This window comes from Meleagris gallopavo, chromosome 6 (genome assembly GCF_000146605.3).
Source record: "Meleagris gallopavo isolate NT-WF06-2002-E0010 breed Aviagen turkey brand Nicholas breeding stock chromosome 6, Turkey_5.1, whole genome shotgun sequence".
NCBI lineage: Eukaryota > Metazoa > Chordata > Aves > Galliformes > Phasianidae > Meleagris > Meleagris gallopavo.
The window spans coordinates 13,764,610-13,778,567 of NC_015016.2; the positions used below are offsets into that span (position 1 = coordinate 13,764,610).

General features: G+C 41.6%; 1 long non-coding RNA gene across 2 annotated transcripts; it reads right to left on the reverse strand.

The window, feature by feature from the left end:
* Positions 1-4,013: 4,013 nt before the first annotated feature.
* LOC104911371 lies at positions 4,014-13,952 on the reverse strand. Of its 2 annotated transcripts, XR_004160073.1 has the most exons (5): positions 13,205-13,952; positions 11,446-11,517; positions 10,920-11,063; positions 5,162-5,241; positions 4,016-4,093 (listed from the first exon to the last, which is right to left on the reverse strand). It is a non-coding gene; the product is annotated as an uncharacterized LOC104911371 (long non-coding RNA). The 2 variants fall into 2 exon arrangements; XR_004160074.1 differs by lacking the exon at positions 5,162-5,241 and having other exon boundaries at positions 4,014-4,093.
* Positions 13,953-13,958: the final 6 nt, after the last annotated feature.

A 13,958-nucleotide genomic window follows, 5' to 3' on the forward strand; every position in this document is an offset into this window, starting at 1 on the left:
GGAGGAAAAAAAAAAGTCTGACTTTTTGCATTTGCGAAACATTTTAAAGATGTTCCGAGAGCCCTTCGCAGCATGGAGGGGGCTGCCGGGGGCGCATCGTGGCGGCCGTTCCGCGGGGATTGCCGTCTCCGGAGGTGAGTTCGGGGCTTTGGGGCGGAAATGTGGGGCGCTGCGGCGCTGCGCGGGGCTGCGGAGGGCTCTCGCTGTGCGGGGAACAAAACGGAGCGGCGCGTACCGCCCGCCGGTGTCTCCTTAATATCGCCCGTGGCTCCGGGCGGCTCCGCGCGATTCCGCACGCTGGGGCTGAGCGCTCCGAGTTCCGTATGGAAGTACTCGAACTCGGCGTTTCGATGGGCTCGGCTCTGTCCGTTCGGTGGGGTTTTCTCTGTCCCCGGGCGGTGCTCCCCGGCCCCGGCGCACAATGCGGCTCCGAGTTCACAAAGGCGCCCGCGGGGGCTCCCGGCGGATGACTTTGGCCCGAAGTCCGGGGGAGGGCAGCACCGGGGTGTGGAGGGGCTGACACCACATTGGGGTGCGTGGTACCAAATCGTGACCTTTTATTTACAAATTATGCCGTGACCGCGATAGGCGTAAGGCGTCTGTTACATAAAGGCCCTTATTTCTGCGCTCTTCATTTAGATGTCATGGGGGGCGGCGAGGGGGGGGTGAAGGGGGCTGTTTATTTGTTCTTTTCCTTCTCAGAAAGGCCGTTCGGGAGACATTTTGTGATTGGGGGCATCTTCCTCGGCGCATTTTTCCGCCCCGCTATGAGGGGGGTGGGGATTTTTGTTCGCGGGCGCTGCGGCCGCCTTGGAAGCGGGGGGAGGTGGGCGCGGAGCTGCGCGGCCCCATTGTACCGCCGCCCCCCCGAGCAGCGCAGAGCGGGTCGGAGGGAGAGCGATGGAATTGTGTCGTGGAGAACTGTGGTGCTGCGCCAACCGGGGCCCGGCACAGGCATGACCTCACCCTTTGCCGTTCGGTGGCATGAAGCAGATTTATTCTATTTTATATTTTGTTTTTTTTTGTTTGTTTGTTTGTTTGTTTGTTTTTGTTTATTTTTTTTTCCTCCGGTACCCAGAGATCAGTTTCTCTCAGTGAGGAGATTTTCAGCCCCACCCCCGAAATGATTTTGCGGTGGCCGCAAACGAAACGCTTTGAGATGATTTTCCATACAATATGGAAGGCTCCGGCACGCACCGGTTGTGCAACTCGCCCATTGTTTGTGTGGGGAACTTAGAGGCTGCGTGCACCGCTGGCATCAGCCCTGAGGTGCGTCTTCCCTATGGGCTCCGTGCGCGTATCTGTCTGCCTGCAGGAGTCCGGGTTGTGCAGCGAGATGGGGTGTAAAGAATGCAAAATGTAACCCTATTTCTTCAGATTGTAACCAGGATTCACCTGAAGTGGGTGGGCTTTGTCTCTCCTGCTTTAACTGAAACACTGGTTTGCGTCTATGCATCTATGTCTCAATCCATGTTCCTTCTCTTTTGTTGCAATCCCCAGACCACCTCAGCTCTACGTGCCATATTTTCAAGGCTTTCTGCTCACTATATTCAGCATTTAAGAAAACAGAAGTGATTAATATTCTGAGGAGATGGGTGGGAAGGCATAGCCAAGCCCACAGCAGAGCATATAGCAGAAAAACTCAACAGGTTTAAGAATAAATTTAACACCAAATCTAGCACACTTCTGAGGTATCAATGTGCCCATTACTCAGGAGTGACACAAGGTTGATCATTGCACAGAACTCTGCATCTTTATTACACTTCTATTACTCCTAAAGAATACATCTGACAAATATTTTACTATTTTAAAACCTTCTCTAGATTTCTCATGAGCATTTTAACCTTTAGAAATGTACATATATATATTTAAGAAAACTTGCTGATGAAGTTATTTAGTTCTTGCAAACTGATGCACAACTTCAGTCCCCCTCCCCCTCTCTCACAAAATAAAGGTAGGACTTACTTTACCTTGGGTAGATACACCTTGTAACCTCCTTATGGTAAGAGTCACCCACAAGCAGATAGCAGTCAGCTTTCAGGATCTCCTTTCTCTGTCAGACACAGTCTGCTTGTGTGAGGCCTTGGCAGCGATCTGGAGCCTTGCTGGGCCATGAAGGTTCAATATGGCCATTATGTCTCCAGGGCCCTCAGACAGCTCTTGGATCAGGAGGAAAAGTATGACAGTGAGGCCCATTGGGAAGGATTTTGAACATTTCCCGAATCTGAAAGGAGATGGCCAGGTCACACTGTGGGCATTCGGGGTTACACTACTAGTGGCAGAGCTACTCCTTGAAACTGTTACTGTAAGTCTTGGAGAACCTCTGGGTTGTTTAAATCTGAGTTATTCTGATACCACTTTCGTTTTTTTCTTTACATCATATAGACCAGTGTTTAGTTTGTTCATCCACAGATAACAACATTGAGCAAATTGTAACCTTCTGAAGGCAGTTTTGTGCTCCTGCTCGCCCTGCCACAAGGCCTACAGGGGTGTGATTTCTGTGGCTGCAGTGTGTACGTGCAGGCCACAAAGGAGCCGTTTGCTGGTGGCCTTGCTGCTCAGAGGCAGCTTCTAGTCCAGGACAGCATGAACAAGAATTCTCAGTAGAAATTTGCTTTTTTTCTTCCATTCAGTTCGGGGTACTTAACATTGGTTGTGGTTTTGCAGCTTGGATGCTGCACCTTCTGAAAGTGTCTATTTGCACTCCTCTCAAGAATTTCTGTTAGGAGGAGTGAAGCGCTGATGTTTTGCAACTTAGTGGCTTCCTCCTTTTTTGAGCCATTGTTTAATAAGAAACAGTTTCCAGCAGATGGGTTGCCAATATGGAATAAGAATTGATTAAGATTTAGCATCCTCTCAAAGCTGTATCACAATTAATTTACCTCCTGTATCTTAAGCAGAACTGTCTGTAAAAGCCATTACTGAGGAGTGGCTTTGCCTTGGTCGCATGTTTCCCCTTCTGACATGTCCATGTGCCTTGCTGTGGAATACCAGGATCTAAAACACAAGAGTTTGCAGTGGTTATTGTTGTTAGGCTTTTAGACGTTGTTGTTGCTGGGTTTTTTTTGTTTGTTTGTTTGGAAATGGGGTAACAAAGCTGATATGATTTTCTCCTATTTACCTAAAAACTGTCTGGGCTCCACATGGATTTTTAAGGTATCTGGCTCTCCTGGTTTAGAACTAGTTGAAGTATGGCATGCTATTGTAAACCAGATAATCTTTTCTAAGATACGGACTCATCCTGACTGATGGACCGGAGCTGTGCTCCCATCACCTCTGTGTGCCTTCCTGATGCTCATCCTACCAATGTTTCTGGTGTCAATAAGAGACAGCAGGTGGAGATGGCTGGCTGTCTGCAGTTGTCATAGAGGTGTAGATGTACATTACAGACCACAGGCAGATTCAACCAGCTTCCAACATGAGCCAATAGTGATGTGTAGACAGATGTGTGTTTGTGGTATGAGAGAATATCATCTGAGACGTATTTCAAGTAAAGGCCATACCTCCTGCTTTATTCACTCCATATATCAACATTCTTTATTTTCCTATGTATGGTAACACACTTTGATGGCTACATTGCCTGGCTCTTCCTTTCTGAGGGTTCTAAACTATTCATTGAGTCTTCAGTTCAACACTCAACAAGGTTTCAGGAGGGGGAATAAAGAGGACTTCGTATTTTATAAATCCTTTGGACATAGAATCTTGTTTCTCCTTCCTTGTTTTATGATTTTGTTATCTGTAATAGTCCACATTATACATGTCAGTATCGAGTTACAGCAATGAATACTATACAAAAAGCTTTCTTCAGTGGTAACCTGTTTTCCAGCTGTGAATCTTTCTTGCTCCAGACTCTTCTGCTCTAGGAAGTCAGGTTCCTCCATGCCTCTTCCAGACTGCAACTTGTATGGCTCTTGAGAGTTACGAAATAATCTGTTCCTCTTCTTGTAAGTCAGAGTTTAGAGCATCTTTCCACCTTCTGACATTCTTCGTATTTTTCCTCTCCTACCAAATGGCTGAGGAACATAATTCATGTTGTAATGAAGAGGTCTGAGTCCTTGAAACAATCTGGAATTTTAAGCGCATCACTAAATTCCTGGGGGGAGGAAATCAGCACTTTGAAACAGAATTTCTCTGATTTATTGCTGTGAAAACAAAGAAAACTTTGACATGTATGACCAGCATCTCTAGCTCCCCAGCACTTCTTTAGATTCTTAGCTCAGTCGTGTTTCCAGTATATCATGTTACCACAGTCCCCAGCAGCAAGATAATATTAGTACTATATGTTTCCTTAATAGGATGTTCCGTTTCTTAAGGTTTCTTCTGATAGTAGCAAAAGCCTAAAGTTAGTGGTCAGAATTTTAATCTCAAAGTAGGCATTGCAGTGCTTAAAATATACATACATTTGCTAAAAAATGATTATTTCTGCCTACCTTAAACATTTCCTCTATAAACAACAGAGAGAGAAGGTAACTGCTAACTAATACGTGAGTAGTAGCCCATGCTGGCTGTGCAGGGAGATACTGCCATAGAGGGCAGTGAATGGAAAGCTGCTCAGAGGCATGCAGTACTGTACAATAGAAAACAAAACATAGGAGGACCCAGGGACAGTGAACAGAGCTGAGGACTTGTTCCTCCCAGAGCACACCTCTTCATATTGGGTTCCATTTTGCTTTTTCTCTGGGAACAAGCATATGGCAGGGTGCTGAGGTCATGGGCCTGTAAGATGGTGTTCACTCATGCTTTGGCGGATTAACAGTAAGTAATACTCCGAGTAAACTGGAATCACTGTATTGCAGATGTGTAATGTAGAACTTCCTTCACCTGATCCATTTTACATGAGTATGTAAATGACTTGTACATGGTATATGTAATGAAATGTTAGTTCTTAATCCTGTCTGCCATTCACAGCTCTAAGAAATTTGCTAAATATGAACAAGAGCTCCCTAGTCTCAGAGGCATGTGCAGCTTGAGTAATTATGAACACAAATAAGGGCATTTTGTGTTTGCTCAAACAAGCTCAAAAATAGGTGAGTCCAGTCAGGGCCATTCAACACTATAGGCATCCCCTATAGGGATAGGTCCTGTATGTATGTACTAGGAGTCTTGGTGCTGCTGTCATAACCTGGTGACCAAAAGGATAGCTTCCTCAGAATCCTTTTACCTGGCAGCTTTTTGTCATCTGTAGTGCCAGGCATAGATATGCATCTTACCCTGATGAATTGGTTCAAGGAGTCTTCTATCCTGAAGAAAAATTAAAATTTAATTTCAAAACGTTATTGTGTAGAACAACTGCATTATTTCTTCTAGTCTTAAAGGTATTCATACAGGGCAGAATAGTCAGTGTGATTGTGACACTTCCTTTGAATCATGAATACACAATAGGCATCCTTCGTAAGGAAAAGCCGAGGTGAATGCCAGAGGGAAAACAACTTATATTTGATAGACTCCATATGCACACACTCTGCTTGGTCCATACTCATTTATAAGCACTCAAAGAATGTGAATTCCACTGGAACGTATTCTAATTTCTTTTGTCTTCTCTAAATCAATTTCCAATGTGAAAATCTGCTATTGCAGCAGTCAGTGCAGATTTGGAAATTCTAGGCAAGATGAGCTACTTTAATGGGAAAAAATGTTTTCCATCCCGTGTTCTCCTTTGATATGTATATTTTAATTATTTTAATTAGGTCACGTACTTCAGTGGTAACTTGTTCCTTGAGTTGCTTGCAAATTAGGTGAACTTCTGCAAACCTGGCACCTGAGACCAGTACCTGACTTTGCATCTGCGTTAATGACAGCGATCTGTCTCCTTCTGGAAAGACCAGTGAAGAACTGAACAAGAGTAAAATTAAGACACTATTTAATAAAAGAATGGAAGCATCTGTATTGGAATCAGGAAGAGTGCCACAACTACTTATATTCTAAATAATTTGCAAAGGGTGCTTTTCACTTCTTTTTGCTTTTTAGGATGCCCTTGCACCAGATTTGAGGATTTCACCTGAAATAAATGTTTTCTTACTCTAGTATTGTACATTACTTCAATATCTAAAAAAGGGCAGATTTAGATTGGACATAAGGCAGAAATCCTTCACCCTGAGGCTGATGAGGCCCTGGCACAGCTGTCCAAAGAAGTGGCAGCGTGCAAAGCCAGACTGGATGGAGCCTTGCACAGTCTGATCTGGTGCCTGATGGAGTGGTTGGCAACACTGCCCACAGCAGTGGGGTTGGAACTCGATGATCTTTGAGGTCGTTTCCATCCCAAGCCATTCTATGATCTCAGCTCTCCAGGGTGACCAACCCCTTAGCCCTTATCAAGTCAGCTTGGACCCAATTATGTTAGAGACACAGAGAAAATAATTTACCATGAGTTCTCTCTTTATTCTCAGGACAATTTCGTTTTTGCATCCAAACCAAAACACTTCCATTCACAACATCTGCCAAACTCCCACATGTGTTTTGCATTTTCTAAACATTGAAAAGCATCTGGCAATGTATTTTCCTCAGGTTAACCTTAACAGTCATCCATTTTTATTGCTCTGATGCAGTCATTTACACACGCATCACACACAAGCATGCATAAAGTGCTTGAACTGTAAATATGATTGTGACTAGTTATTAGACATGACAAGTAATGTCTAAGTAATGTTATCTTAAACTTAATTTAGAAATATTAACCAAACTACAGTGCATAATGCAAAGGAATTCACTCCTTTATAGTAATTTGTGTTCTCACAAATTAATAAAATCCTTACTATTTCACTAAAAGATTATTTTGAGGAATAGTAGAAGTGCAGTAATGGCTTTTTCCGCTCTTCTCTTAACTTAGTTTCCTCCCAGACAGATAACTGATTGTTAGTGGCTTTAACTGTCACTTTGGGTGTTGCTTAGTGGCATAACACCTTTCAGGTTCAGCTTAGGTTTTTCAGTACTGCCCACAGTAAATAGTTTATTGCAGGATTATGTTTAGACTTCTTTCCTGAGTATGCTGGATTTTACTTTTGAATATGTGTGGCTGGCTGGCTCAACACAGTCTCAACACAGGATTAGGACTGCCCTGCTAAAATGGCATCTCACTATTTTCACATGTGGAAAAAGGTTGTCTGTTCTAAACTGTATTAGAAACTACATAGTTCTACCCATAAGCAGTAGTAGATATGTAACCAGTCAGAAAGAAAACAGTAAATCCCTTACTTACAGACTAGTTCAGATACTAGTCTGGTAGGCAAAAGCTTTCAAATATATAGCATAGAACAGTGTTTTACTGTATTGAGTATGTATTAAATTGCACCTAGTTTGGTCACTTTTGAACACAAATCCTTTTGTATGTGTTTATATAATTCCAGCCTGCCATATGGTGTATGGCCTTCACAAAGTGGATCATGAAATAGAAGAGGGAAGTGGTAGTAAGCTGTATCTCACTAGGGAGCATAACTTTTGGCATGGATCCCTTAACTGAATTTCCTTCTGATTTATATAGCTGGTTTTTGTTTGTTTGCTTTTGCTTTTGTTAAAGTATTTAATCACTTTCCCAACTTGGTATTCATTGCAGCTTCTTAAGCAAGTATGCTGATGAATGAAGAGCAGTGTGGCCACAGAGAATTGCAGAATGGCTTGTTTTGAAAGGGACCACAAAGATCATCTGATTCCAACCTCCCTGCTGTGGGCAGAGACGTTTTCTGCTGAACCATGTTGCCCACTGCCCCATCCTGGCCTTGAACAGTTACGGGGAATCCACAGCTTCTCTCTGGGCAGTCTGTTCCGGGGCCTTATTACCCTCTGAGTGAAAAACTTTCTGCACTTTCTAACTTAAATCTCCTCTCTTTTAGTTTAAAACTGTTCCCCCTTGTCCTATAACTCTCAGACTATGCCCTTTAGGTACTGTAGGGACACAATGAGGCCTCCCTGGAGCCTGCTCTTGTCCAGGCTGAACAGTCCCAGCTCCCTCAGTCTTTCCTTGTAGAAGTGCTGCAGCTCTCTGAGCATCCCCATGGCTTCCTCTGGACCTGCACCAACAGCTCTGGTCTTTCTTGTGCTGGGGGCCCCAGGCCTGGACACAGTACTTCCAGAACCTTCTCTGCAGGACTTCTTTCACTGATTCCTCCCAATCTGTACTCAAGCCTTGGATCATGGAAGCCTATACTTCACCCTCTCAACTTGCCTATCTCTTACCATAGCTTCAGTATCTGTTCCATGATCTTCCCATTCTGAAACCGAGCTGAAACTCTCTCGCCTGTATTTCCCTGGGACTTCCTTTCTATCTTCCTAAAAACGGGAGTGATGTTTCCGGTTTTTTCTAGTCATTGGAGACTGTCTGGCTGCCATGACTTTTCATCTCTATCAATGAGCACCAGATCCAGTAACATTTCACCTCTTGCTGGTTTGTTTAATACCTGCACCAGGAAGTTGTCCCCAGTGCATTTCAGGAGTCTCCTGAATTGCTTACAGCCTGCTGTATTGCTTTCCCAGCAGATACCTGGATAGCTGAAATCCCCCATCAGGATGAGAGCCTGTGAGCACAAAGCCTCTTGTAGCTGAAGCAAGAAGGCTTCAATAACACGCTTTCTTTGACCATGTGGCCCTGACCTCCTGATGTCCTTTATTGGTTCAGTCCCTAATTTTAAACCACAGACCCTCAGCCTGATCGTGTGTTTCTCTGAGGCAGCTCTTTGCAGTCTACCCATTTCTTAACACAGAGGGTAATTCCCCCAAGCCTCCTTCACTGCATATCTCTTCTAGACAGCTTGTAGCCCTGGATTGAAGTTTTCCACTCCTGTGATTTGTCTCATCACGTTTCTGCAATAGCAATTAGGTTGCAGTTTCCTAACTACAGCATGGCTTCCACCTCCTCCTGCTTGTTTCTCATGCTGCGTAGAGGAACATCAGCTGGGCTATCAGCAGCTTTATATTTATAGAGGAGCCCTCCCTAACTCCTTGGGGACAATTCACTGGTATTTCTCTGCTGCTTCCTAAAGTTCCTTATTGTTCTGGTTTGTCTTTATCACTCAGAAGTACATCCCCTTCCACTGCTGAATCTAGATCATAGCTCTGCTGATCAGTTCAGCCAGCTTGCTGCCCAGAACACACTTGCTCCACCTGGCCAGATCTGGTGCCTTGCCTGGCATCAACATGCCCAGCCTCTCAAAAATGTGTCAGAGCAGGACTGCAGTATCTTGAGCCAGTACCGTTAATGAAGGCAACAGATTATGAAACCATAGTCTCATGCTCAGAGCATGACAGCTATTGGTCATAATGCAAGGTGAAGTTCTCTTCTGACTTCCTGCATGTAGTTTTAAAATGTGAAATCCACTGATCACATGGTAATTCCTTATTCAATTTAAAGTATGGCCACTTGCAACGAACCGAAACTTCAGATTTTGTTGCCAATTTCTGCATTTCTGTTTAGAATGGTGAAGACATAGTTCTGAAACACTGCTGTGCTAGACACTGCTATAAGATACTGTTCATGAGAATAGCTGTCATTGGTTCTATAGTGGAAAAAACACGTGCTTGTGCTTAACACTTCCCAGTTTCTGATTTTATCAGGCTGTCATATCTCCAAATTAAAAAATAAAAGAATAGGTAGCTTAGGAGTCTAAAGGATTGCTTTTACTGCTAGGTGTTGAGTAGGAACAGAAATAAAATATCAACTGCTTTAATATCTCTTCCCAGCTCTGTTTTGTATTCTGAAGTGTAAACTAAAAGTGCTTAGAGAAAAATAAAAGGTAATGTAAATAGTTGGTCTTGCAGTACATGTACCTTCCCATTCACTATAGAATCAAAAATTTGTCAGGTTTGTCTTATATACATATCTATGTATGTGTATATAGATAAATATATATACACACATACATATAAAAGATGAATAACTTTCTTCTTCCTTGAGACAAGAGTTGAGGAACAGAGATTGACTCAATTGCTACTTCAAATTATGATTTACTAAGAACTTCAGGCAAGCTTCATACCTGTTACATCTTGACCATGTATTCCTAAAATAACTAGGTGAATATACCATTCTTTGAGATATCAAAGCTATGAGACACTAAATAATGTTTCAGAAAATGGCATAAGATACCGTAGACATTCTATACCAGCTTTGTAGTGTGGTGTCTGCACACTTAAAATATGTTTGACAGTTCCATTATCTCTTCTAGAGCAGGTAGTTGACATCAGCAGAGAAGGTGAAATTCACTGTGAATTACATCAATTCATTTATGGTTGAAATCTTTATGCTGTTAAGATAATTTCCATATACAACCACTTACTACTACTGTAGTGTGACTTTTTATAAAATGAATAACCTTTAGTGTCATATTTGCGTACACTTAGCTCATTTTAATTCAAACTGCAAGCACTTCACCAAGATGACTTAAATGAATATAGGTACTTGTAGCTATATAGAACATAAAAAAAAGATAGCTGATGATTAAACTTGAACAGAAGAATTACCAGCAAATGCAAGCTGGAAATATGCATACAGAGTCCATTACCTCTTACTATAGGATGAAAGAACCACCTATGCTTTTTTGAATACCCCAGGAGTAAGTCATTCTGGAATGAAACCAAAATATGGCAATTTCATAATGGATTTTTTCTCAGTACTTGATTACTGAAAATGGAGAAAAAATATCAACGATGTGTTTTATCAGTACAGAACAGTCACCCTTCATAGAGCTAAGAGGCAAAAAACAGCTTATCAAAATTGCTATACAATGAAACAATAAGTAAGTGAATTCTACAACAATAGAAACTGGGTATAAGATAGACCCAGAGTGAGAAAAAATTAGAAATTCCAAATATTGATGGATATGTAAATTAGCATATAACTTAGTGTCCGTAGCACATTCCTCAGTTAGTAAAACATGGTAGTATCTTCTATAACAACTGTTCTAAATGGTTGATGAATGAGAAACATGCTTTACCTTTAATATGTTCTACTTTTAAACTTCTGCTATGGTTTTAAGCAAGTGCAGGAAAAGTGTGGCTGGAGATATCAGAGTATGTGTGGGATTTCTGATATCAGCTTGACTCCTCGTTGGGGGGCACAGAGTACTCTTCCAATGAGGCTGGAGAGTGGAATGTTCACAGTTAATACTAAATACTGTTGTGAAGATTTACTTTCTCACTCGTGTAATATTAGCCTTTACATTATACGAGTCAGACTCTATTCTGTTCTTGATTTCAACCTTTGGCTCCTCTATATTACACATACCTTTTTATAATTGGAGATAAACTAAAAAGAAAATATTAAAAACAGAGAATGTAAGTTAAACAACTTTCTCCTTAAATTTTATATTCTTAAATTATAGAACTGTTTGATTCCAGAAAGCACCAAAAGTGAAAGCACCAAAAGTGATGTGCACCATTTAAGCCATAAGGCTTTTATGCATGGTTGTTTTATGACTAGAAATCACAAACACTGTTAGAATGGGAGACAATATTGAATACCTGCTCAGGAGACAATCCATGTTTAATGAAACTACTGAAAGCCTTCTGGTTTTGATTCCAAGAAATTTTAATCTACAAAACAAAATAAATAATGAATTTTCAACTAAACAGCAGTAACAGTAACAACAACAACAAAAAGCTGTCAGGTTCCTTATAGAATTAGAAACAAAATAGAAAGTTAAGTAATTAGGCTTCGTAAACCCAAGTCAGGTGCTGTAAGAGACCGTTGTCTGTATGTTTGTTTGGAACAAACTGCTGGATCTCCTCCCATAATGCTCAATCTGAATGTAGTAGCGTTGATTGCATATTGAAATCTGCTTTTATTTTACCATCTAGACAGATGATATATTAAAACCATTGTGCAGAGTTCTTTCTTTTTGGTAATTATCATTTTTAAATATAATTTCTTTGAGATCATAAATAGATGGAGTATTAAAGAAAAGTTTCTGATGTTACAGAACTATTTTCATCTGTTTGTTAAAAGAAGAAAAAGAAGAAACCTTCCTCAGGGTTTCAAATGATTGTATTCATTACATTTCACTTCCCTCACAGGTCATTAATTTTCACTTTTTAAAATGGATACCATACACTTTCTGAACTTTAAACTAGAGAAAGGCTGCATTATGCTGTTTGTTCATTTAATAAACCCGACAAACAGCACAGTGTAAAAAGACACATCTTTTGTATATTAAAATTTAGTATAAATGCATTTATTTGTTGTTGTTAAGATTAAGGGAAAAATAGTACTTTTCTGCAGCAGCTACATTTACACTTACTGATCTTTTACGGAGAGCTGTCAAAGCCTTTGGGTTGTTATGCAAAACATGATACCAATTTTAGATTGACTGCTGTCAGAGAGCAGCGCTGATGTCTACAAATCTGTAGTAAAAGCATTTTGGTAAATGTCACCAAAATGGCAAAATGTAAAATATATCTACATGTGCTAACAGAGAGGAAGATAAAAGAGAAACACCTATCAGTCTGTTTTAACACCTGCCTCTGAAAAGCTCTGTACTGTTCCCGATATCATCTTTGCAGAACTGAAATTGGTGCTGATGCCGCACTGCTTTGGAATATCCTTATTCTCAAATCACAGTTCTCATCTCACCAGCAAATTAATTAAGGTGATTTTGAGGTCTAATCAGTTTCTGCCACAAAACAGTTGGACAGTATTTTATTGGTAAAACATTAAAAGCTGATGAGTCCAAGAGCTTCAGGCCAACATTTCATCTTAATGCATCCTGTTTGTGTCCAAATGTTATTGTCTGTTCTGCACGCTCTGCAATTTTCTTCAGCCTATAGAGGGGTTAGAAATGCAGAGGTCAATTAAGGATAAGCTTAAAATTGAGGGTTTTTTTTTTATAGTTGAGGATATTTTCTGTACTTTGCTTTTTGTTATGTATTGTTTTTCTTTCATCAGTGGAAGTGGAGAATCATACATAATTGCCTTATTTTTTGCTTGGCTTCCAGGTGTTTCATTTTCACTGGGGGTTTGAGGTCAAAGCTTATGCATGACAATGTGCTGCTATTTATCTTTTTCACTGCCTTATCTGTCTGCTATTTGGATAAACTAAATTATTCAATATTTGTTGAAAACTCTGTAGAAGTTTTACATGCAATTTATTTTAGGATTACTATTTCCAGCTAGGGAATGCTTAAGCTTTAAAATTAGCATAAAAAGCAAGATGCAATTTCTGCATTTGGCTATGCTGTAATTACTGAAACACAGATGAATACAGCGATACCCTTCGGTTCATACCAGCATTCTTTCAAAAACAAGCAAACAAAATATTTCAAATCAAGTGACATTCTTCCCAGCAGCTGTCTCCCACCACGAGCCATTCGCCAGGCAGACAGAGCTCCCAGTCCCAGGGGCCAGTGACTGCAGGTGAAGCAGTTCCATGCTCCTGCTGGGAAGTCAGACGTGCAGGCTTAAAAAATTAGCAAATGAATCAAGTTCCTTTTTTGATTGTATATCCTTTTTTTTCCTAAAGTTCCATTTCCTAGGAGTAATATGTGGTAGAGAAAGAACAGGTTTTGGCTACCGCATCTCATAAACAGAAGCGAACTGATATTTTGCTTCAGGAGAATATGTAAATATGTAAAACAGCGTTCTGGTTCTTTTAAAACTAACTTAAAGCGTGCTGTGATTTAACTGCGGGACTGCAGTTACGGTGCCGTACGACGCAAAACCATAACGTGGATTGTAGCGTTCCTCGAATCGGCAGCACCGGGCAGGGAGAAGCGTGTTGTGACCCGTATAAGGCCGCCTGGGGCAGCCCCGGGAGATGTCACTGAGGGAAGGCAGGCTCGGCACGTCCCATCCCGCTTAGGAGAGCGCTGGTGCGGATAGCGGGGCGATCATTTCAATGCAGGCGGGAGTTGGAGCGGCTCACGTGTGTGCGCACCTCAGCGCTCTAACTGCCGCTCGCAGCTCCTCGCGTCGCGGTCCGCCTTTCTCCTTCCGTGAGCGCGAACGTGCGCTGGGGTCAGCGAGAGGCGGTGGGCCCGAG